The sequence below is a fragment of the Megalobrama amblycephala genome, linkage group LG12, assembly GCF_018812025.1.
Source record: "Megalobrama amblycephala isolate DHTTF-2021 linkage group LG12, ASM1881202v1, whole genome shotgun sequence".
NCBI lineage: Eukaryota > Metazoa > Chordata > Actinopteri > Cypriniformes > Xenocyprididae > Megalobrama > Megalobrama amblycephala.
In genome coordinates, this window is record NC_063055.1 from 6,289,610 (window position 1) to 6,299,087 (window position 9,478).

At 35.4% G+C, this 9,478-nt stretch overlaps 1 protein-coding gene across 2 annotated transcripts in view; it reads left to right on the plus strand.

Annotated features, from left to right (window-relative positions):
- The window catches only part of grm6a (glutamate receptor, metabotropic 6a), a 76,687-nt gene extending 74,262 nt beyond the window's left edge, over positions 1-2,425 (plus strand). For both annotated transcript variants that reach the window (XM_048210437.1, XM_048210438.1), the window contains exon 12: positions 1,423-2,425. The gene's annotated coding sequence lies outside the window, so the exon portion shown is untranslated. The remainder of the gene's footprint in view (positions 1-1,422) is intronic.
- The last annotated feature ends 7,053 nt before the right edge of the window (positions 2,426-9,478 follow it).

Here is a 9,478-nt window from a genome sequence, read left to right on the forward strand (position 1 = left end):
ATTGTAACCTTTAATATTATAGTAGTGAAATAGATTTTTTATCCTTAAAGGTGCCCTAGATTCAAAATTTGAATTTACCTCGGCATAGTTAAATAACAAGAGTTCAGTACATGGAAAAGACATACATTGAGTTTCAAACTCCATTGTTTCCTCCTTCTTATATAAATCTCATTTGTTTAAAAGACTTCCGGAAAACACGCGGATCTCAGCATACGTAAAAGTCGGGTGTACGCCCCAATATTTGCATATGCCAGCCCATGTTCCCAACATTATGAAAGGCATTACACAAGGGCAGCCAGTAACGTCTGGATCTGCACAGGTGAATCAACAGACTAGGTAAGCAAGAACAACAGCGAAAAATGGCAGATGGAGCAATAATAACTGACATGATCCATGATAGCATGATATTTTTAGTGATATTTGTAAATTGTCTTTCTAAATGTTTCGTTAACATTTTGCTAATGTACTGTTAAATGAGGTTAAAGTTACCATCATTTATTACTATATTCATGGAGACAAGAGCTGTCGTTATTTTCATTTTTAAACACTTTCAGTCTGTATAATTCATAAACACAACTTCATTCTTTATAAATCTCTCCAACAGTGTAGCATTAGCCGTTAGCCACGGAGCACAGCCTCAAACTCATAGAGAATCAAATATAAACATCAAAGTAAATACTATACTCACATAATTCGAAGCATGCATACAGCATGCATGACGAACATCTTGTAAAGATCCATTTGAGGGTTATATTAGCTGTGTGAACTTTGTAAATGCGCTGTAATATAATCGAGAGCTCGTGTAGCAGGGAGCACGCGAGTTAAAGGGGCGGCGCGCTGAAAAAGTCGGTGCATAGTTAATGATGCCCCAAAATAGGCAGTTAAAAAAATTAATTTAAAAAAATCTATGGGGTATTTTGAGCTGAAACTTCACAGACACATTCAGGGGACACCTTAGACTTATATTACATCTTGTGAAAAAGCATTCTTGGGCACCTTTAAGAAAATGTTAATTATAATTGAATCTATCTATCTATCTATCTATCTATTTACACACACACGCATAGAAAATGGTTCTTTTAAATGGTAATATTTCTCAATAATACTGTTTTACGGTGTTTTTGATCAAATAAATGCAGCCTTGGTGAGCAGAAGAGACTTCTAATCTTACAGACCCCAAACGTAGCATATATATTTGAATACAGAGAAAGATGCTTTTTTCCCAGAATCATGCTAACCAGGCAATCCTTGCTGCCTGGTTTGAGGCTATTTTACATTTTTAGCAGACAGTTTGTCTCTACTTTGATGCAATCTTTATAGGAACCCTTTAAAAAGCGCAAACGCACATAAAGTGCCAGCCTACTTTTTTTGCTGAGTGTTGCTGAGTTTCTCTTATTCACAGATCTGTCTTTGCACTTACAGGTGACCCTTGGAACAGCTGTGTGGATCTCAAATCACTGAGGAAGAGTCTAAGGGAGAGTTTTGCTGTGTTGTATTTTGTGATGCCAGGTGAGGACGTTAATAAAGCCGATGTTACTGACTGTGAAGCACGAACTGCTAACACTGCGAACAGAAAATACTTTATTGAGCATCTTTGTCGAACACTTGAAATGTTTCATAGATAGAATGTGTCCAAGAGCCGTTCTCATCCAGAAGATTTGCAGATAGCACAATGCGATTTGGAAAAATCTCTTGTTGTCCCATTTTTACCTCAGAATGTGTTTATCGTGTGGTTATCGTGTTAAGGTTTTAGCATGAGATGTTTACGGTGGTGCAACTTTGGACATGCACACACTGGCCAAGTAAAAACCCAATGAAAGACCACCAGATTTGATAAAAATACGGAAGAAAAACTCTCCTCACCTTTAACCATACAGCAAAGTCACTGCTTTATCATCTCCGACTGTGTCATAATACACAATTTTATTTTAGATTCTAAGCTCAAAGAATGAATTAGACACTATTTTGAGCCAGTTGTGTATTTGATAGCTTTGTGCATCTTATATATCTAATATTTATTTAAACGATTCTAACTAGATGTTAATTAGATTCTCATTTTATTTCATTTTTATTTTCATATAATGTATGTATTTATTTAATGATTGATCTCCTTGGCCAAAGACATGTTGGTGCTTTTATAAAGAGATGTATAGGAAAGAAAAAGATTTCAGAACTGAATATCGACAGAGCATCCAGAATGCACCATGTTAAAGAATAATGTACAGTTCAACTTGTTAAACAATGTAAATAGAGGAATCTGGAGTTTTAATGGATGTATGTAATATTTTGTGTGTTCTGAGGCGGTTATTTTGTGTTTGACTGACAACATGCATGGGAAACTCTATCTGAAAAGTCTTATTGTGTTACATGAGTAACATGACTGCTGTGTGTTTTTTCCACATCACATTAAAGAAATGTCAGTTTATGTCTTTCTGTTTTTTACATCGGTGTTTTTGGATGTTCATATATTCTGCTGATGCTCTACATTGCTTAAAGGGTAAGCAATTTCGAAGAGAAATAGCCCGAGCGCTCTGCAAAGCGAGAGATGGCGTTAAATGATCTCATGTCTCAAAGAAAGCACATAACATTACAATAATAATGAACATAAACAACTTACAGAGCTCTTACTTGTACCACCTGACTGCTGCAGATTCATTTCGCCGTTGATAGTGTTGACATAGAAACGCATAAATCTGAGTCTGAGGATAGAACGACACAGGTTGCCATCTAGTAATTACGGTTACGACATGGCGTGAATGCAGCACAAGCTGTTGTTTTGGTTCAGGAGGAGCTGTAAAAGATGACTGCTGTTTGTTTTTGGCTCTCGGTGACTGTCTGTCTTCAACTCTGCATCAGGGTTGCCAGGTTTTCACAACAAAACCCTCCCAATTGCTACTCAAAACTAGCCTAATCACATTTTCAGTGGGGTCCCCTGGTAAAATTCGCATTCCAGGAGATAAATATCATGTTATTTGGGGTCGCTTCTACCTGCAGACATGAAAAACAACATGCGACAACAGTGTTAAAGGAGCCTAATTCCACGGGAAAACCGCAGACTTGGCGACACTGCTCTGCATAGCCTTACGGAACGCGCTGATGACTCGTGATGTCTGGTTGCGCGGAGGTATGGAAATACATATGTTGACAGGCAGGTAGGACATCATATCTGAATGCAATGATTGGATGAACATTTTTTTGCTCCTGAGACTTCCACAGAAGATATATGTACATGATTTAATATCTAGACCACCTCTATTATTGATTGCTATCAGGATGTGAAGAGAGTCTCAACCAGTATAACAAAAAGTGTTTATAAAAAAATTGCCTACCCTACCTTTAAGTACATGCAACACTACAACACTGGCAGTGTCTATATAAAGATGTCATATTTAAAGCAGTATTGATGTTGAATGGTACAATCCATAACAGAAATAGCAAAGCAATCAATTGTAATTAAAATGAATGCTGTTGTCAGAAAGCCACACGAATTCCTTCATGAAATAACAACAGTGGTTCGCTTCTGGGAATAAAACTCATTGTTATCTGAATCGTTCTTAGTTCAGTGTTTCTGTTGACAAGAAAACCTTCAATAAAGCCCTACAGCAAGATGTTTGATACATAGAAAATAATATGATCAGTGTGTGCTTTCCACGCACGCCTGAGAACAAAATAAATGTTTTAATATTGTTTTCTTTGCTACTATCGATGTTTTAAGGATCTATAATGTGTTTTTCTGTTTATTTCAGTGCACGCAACGTCCTAATTTGCACACTTTCTATAAATTATATTTTGCCAAAGCTCTCTGACTTATTTAATATAAATATTCATATAAATATTATTTCATAGACAAATATTTCATATTTCACCCAAAATGAACATTGTGTCATTATTTACTCACCCTCATGTTTTTCCAAACCCATATGCTATATGTTATTGTTTCATGGAAAACAACAGGAGAATCCTTACTCAACCAATCTAGATCACAAAACCATGAAGTCTGAATGATTCGTTCAGGAATCAGATTCACTCACAAACTCAATGACAGCTTACAATAAATAATAACTTACTGTATGACTTAGAATATAGTGCACAAATCATATGGACTATCTTTATGATATTTTATGATGCTTGAAGCTTGAAAGTGTAAAGGGTTAGTTCACCCAAAAATGAAAATTCAGTCATTAATTCCTCACCCTCATGTCGTTCCAAACCCATAAGAGGTTTCTGACTCCTGGCACATTTAACAACTTTCAAGGTACTAAAGATTTGGTTAAAATAGTCCATGTGACCACAGCTGTTCAACCTTAATGTTATGAAGTGACGAGAATACTTTTTGTGCGCAAAAACAAAACAAAAATAATGACTTTATTCAACAATATCTTCCGGAATCCTTTCCATTGAATTGATTCCATTGAATCCTTTCATCTGTCAGCGATGGTAATGCACTTTTACGTGGTTGTTTTTGGTGATTAGGACATCCACGACATGCACACTTATGCACCATTTTAAAAAATATAGCAATACCAAAATACAAACAATGTAGAATAGCTTGAATACAGCGTGCGTCTCCCTCAGACTGTAAACGAAGCTTCTTCTTCTTCATCTTCTTCTTGTTTTACGGCGGTTGGCATCCAGCGTTTTGGTGCATTACTGACCCCTTCTTGTTCAACGCCGACAGATGAAAGGATTCAATGGAATCAATTCAATGGAAAGGATTCCGGAAGAGAAGACAATGCTGAATAAAGTTGTAGTTTTTTTTTATTTTTGGACCAAAATGTATTTTCGATGCTTCAACAAAAATTCTAACTGACCCTCTGATGTCAAATGGTGTGTAAGTGTGCATGTCGTGGATGTCCTAATCGCCAAAAACAACGACATAAAAGTGCATTACCATCGCCGACAGATGAAAGGATTCAATGGAATCAATTCAATGGAAAGGAAGAGAAGATAATGCTGAATAAAGTCGTAGTTTTTGTTATTTTTGGACCAAAATGTATTTTCGATGCTTCAAAAACTTCTAACTGACCCACTGATGTCACATGGACTACTTTGATGATGTTTTTATTACCTTTCTGGACATGGACAGTATACCGTACATACATTTTCAATGGAGGGACAGAAAGCTCTCGGACTAAATCTAAAATATCTTAAACTGTGTTCCGAAGATGAACGGAGGTCTTACGGGTTTGGAACGACATGAGGGAGAGTCATTAATGACATCATTTTCATTTTTGGGTGAACTAACCCTTTAAGCAGCAGCCTCTGATGCAACGGCGTTCTGTTGCTCATGTGCAAATTTAACTGCTACTACTTGATGTTCTACTGTAACCATCTACCTCAGGAGTATAGTCAGTTTTCTGTAGTCGATAATATGTGACAGATTAAATAAATAAATGTTATGTTTTATGGTTATGTGGAATTTTTGTTGTATGTGTATGTCATTTAATGCCAAAAGCAACCATTCTCTTGCTTTTATTTGAAAGTAATTTATTTTTTACTATATCAAATGATTAAATGATCAGTTACACTGTCCTCTTTGTTGTTGCTTAGCGATTTTTGCGTTCTTTAGCTACGGCAGTTGACCGTTTACTTCTGGTCGGCGTTGCCATTCCATCAACATCTGTTGCTTGAAGTCCCTATTGGTCAGCTACTGCGTCAGTATCACACGCATGCGTCGTGCTGCTCACGTGAACAGTGTCGGCCAATACTGTGCCACCGCTCTGGAAGCGCTGAACGTAAACAGCGAATGAGAATGACACAGAAGTCATTATTTTAGTTTTGTTTTTGCACACAAAAAGTATTCTCCTTGCTTCATAACATTAAGGTTGAACCACTGCAATCATGTGGACTATTTTAACTATGTCTTTAGTGCCTTTCTGGACCTTGAAAGTGGTGGTTAAATTGCAGTCTATGGAGTCAAATAGCTCTCGGATTTCATCAAAAAGATCTTAATTTGTGTTCCGAAGATGAACGAAGGTCTTCTGGGTGTGGAACGACATGAGGGTGAGTAATTAATGACAGAATTTTCATTTTTGGGTGAACTAACCCTTCAATTTCCCATTCATTTTGATTGCATGGAAAAGAGTGACTTTTCATTATTTGGGTGAACTGTTCCTTTAACGATATCCCAGCTAACAAAAATATGTTTTAAGAACGCTTTGCTAATGTTCATATTAAGTTATGAAAATTATTTTTGATTGTTCTCTAAACGTTCAGACAGTCCAGTTTTTTTTTAAGGGAACATTCCATTTTAGAATTTTGCAAACATTATAGGAATGTTACTCTTAAAAATTCACTTATAATAATGCATGCTCACACATAAGAGTCCAAGTTCTCATGCATTTTGCATGCACTACTATTGCATTGTCACATGCAATGCACAAACCACTTTACTTGGGCATAAATATTAATGTGTGTTAAAGAGAATCATTCTGCCCTATTTACATAAGTGCTAAAATCATGTGTGACAGTATGTAGGTGCAAAAACACCTAATGGTCCTGTAAAGATGGTGGATCTTGTTCTCTTTTACCACAAATGATCTCTCTTTCTCTATGTTGACGAGGAACCATTAGGCTATTGCCAGCACAGTTACTCAGTCTGAGTGCCTTAACACTAAACCTAGATGACAGACATGTGCGCTGGAGGTGAAGAAATGATGACATCTGATGATGGGGCAATAGAGGACTAAACACAGACTGCTACCGAGAGACTGAAAGGCACTACAGAGTGAACATTCACCACCAAATTATCAGCTGCTCTCAAATCAATCAGCCGTCAGTCAGAAATATGGAATTATGACAATGAGACATTTGCTGGCCTAAAGATTCAGGGGCAATGAGAAGTTCATGTTCTTTTTGTGCCAGGAGAATAGAATAAAAGAACAGAAATGACGTATTTTCATTGAGTTAAATAAGTGTTCTCAAAGTCCAGTCTGCACATCAGCTTTACTGTCAACACGACCCCAGGATCTACTGTATCACTTTAAAATCATCATCATCAGGAAGAAAACAACCAGTTTCCAAGCACTTGCAGCCTTGAGAACATCAGCTTAGGTCATTTTAGTTTTTATTAAATGGCATTTCTTAGAAAATCTCTAAAGTGTTCAAGGCAAATTTGAATAGTTGAACCATTTTAATCAGATTAAAAGGCCCTTAACTGATCAATAAAACAATCCATATCTGGGTTATTTGAGTATATTCGTTCTGAGACATGAGTCACCGATGGCCGTGTATTTTTGATAAACACTGCCACCTTGTGCCATATGCATCGTCCTACAGCCAAAACTTTAGGTTACTTACGTCATCCCGGTTCTCTGACAGGAATTAAGTCATATTATTATTCAGTATGTATATGTATTGTATTTTTGACTGTACATTGACTTTGTTCTGTTTGAAGTTCTAATAAAAATATATATATATATAATAAAAAAAAATCATATTTTTATTAGGCTGTAAATACTGTCCAATTGTGAAGGATTCTGTGTTCGAATATTATAATTAGATCGTGATAAATAGGTTACAGTGTTGGGTAAGTTACTCTAAAAAAAGTAATTAAAGCTGCTGTCCGTAACTTTTGTGTTCAAAATTTTCTAAAATTATATAATTAGTGAGTACATAATGAATTCATTTTCCAAACCGTGTTTTTGTATTATCCTAAATCACTACGGTACACCTATAATAAGTGTTTATATTCGGACTATTTTAGAGTGGTTCGGGTCGTGCCACTGCGCAGTAGCACAGTACCTGCGTGACTAGTCATTGACATAAACAGAGAGAAGTAGCTCCGGCTACAATGTTCTTCCGCAAGACGCACGCAGTTCTGTTTATTAACCGCTAGATCGCCAAACGTTATGAACCGCAGCTTTAAAGGGTTAGTTCACCCAAAAATGAAAATAATGTCATTAGTTACTCACCCTCATGTCGTTCCACAGCTGTAAGACCTTCGTTCATCTTCGGAACACAAATTAAGATATTTTTGTTGAAATCCGATGGCTCAGCGAGGCCTGCATAGACAGCAATGGACACTTCCTCTCTCAAGATCCATAAAGGTACTAAAAACATATTTAAATCAGTTCATGTGAGTACAGTGGTTCTACCTTAATATTATAAAGCAATGAGAATATTTTTTGTGCGCCCGAAAAAACCTGAAATAACGATTTTTTAACAATATCTAGTAATGGCCAATTTCATGACACTGCTTCTTGAAGCTTCGGAGCTTTACGAATCAAATCAGTGAATCGGAGCGCCAAAGTCACCTGATTTCAGCAGTTTGGCAGTTTGATACGCGATCCGAATCACTGATTCGACTCAAAAGATTCATAACGCTCTGAAGCAGTGTTTTAAAATCGGCCATCACTAGATATTGTTATAAAGTCATTTTTTTGTGTGTGTTTTTTGGCGCACAAAAAATATTCTCGTCGCTTTATAATATTAAGATAGAACCACTGTACTCACATGAACTGATTTAAATAGTACCTTTATGGATCTTGAGAGAGGAAGTATCATTGCTGTCAATGGAGGCCTCACTGAGCCATCGGATTTTATCAAAAATATCTTAATTTGTGTTCCAAAGATGAACAAAGGTCTTACGGGTGTAAAACAACATGAGGGTGAGTAATTAATGACATTATTTTCATATTTGGGTGAACTAACCCTTTAATTACTAGCTACTAATTACATCTTCAACAGTGCAATTAGATTGCTGTACCAATTACTCTTTCTAAAAAGTATTGGATTACTTGTTACTGATTACTTTACAAATCCCATATCAACCTCAGTCAGTTGAACAATTCAAGGATAGACACTTTTAATTCTTTCAAATAAACATTATACAATTGCATTAATTATTCTTGAACTGACCAAAGTGTGTAAAGAGAGAAGGTTACATTAAAAACATACATTTTAACATTAGGTTTTGACTATTGTTTATATAGAATTGTTGTATACACCAGAAGTAACTGTAATTAAGAGTAATCCCTTACTTTACTTTTTCAATTAAGGGAAAATAATTAAATTACAGTAATAAGATTACTTAGTAATTAATTACACCCAACACTTGGTATAATAATAATAATCAGTTTTAGATGATTTATTATGGGGACATAAATAATAGTTAAATGTTTCAGCAATATTTAATAAGTGATAAAGGATTATTAATAAAATGATTAAATGTGGAAATTAATATTGTTTTAAAAAAATGCACAGAAATGTGTAAATAAATAGTGTACATTACAAATTGCAGAATTAAATAAAGGACAAAATTAATATGAAAACAAGTTCAGGGTAGATTTTATGAAAATGGCAAGATATTTATTGCATATTTATTTATTTAGTTAGTCAGTTATCAGATTTTATCTATTTTTTTTTATTATTATTATTAATGCCATAAACCAACAATACAATGAGATATATCATTGAAGTAAAAAAAAAACAAAAAAAAACACAGCAACTAAAATAGAATGAAATAACAATGCCAGAG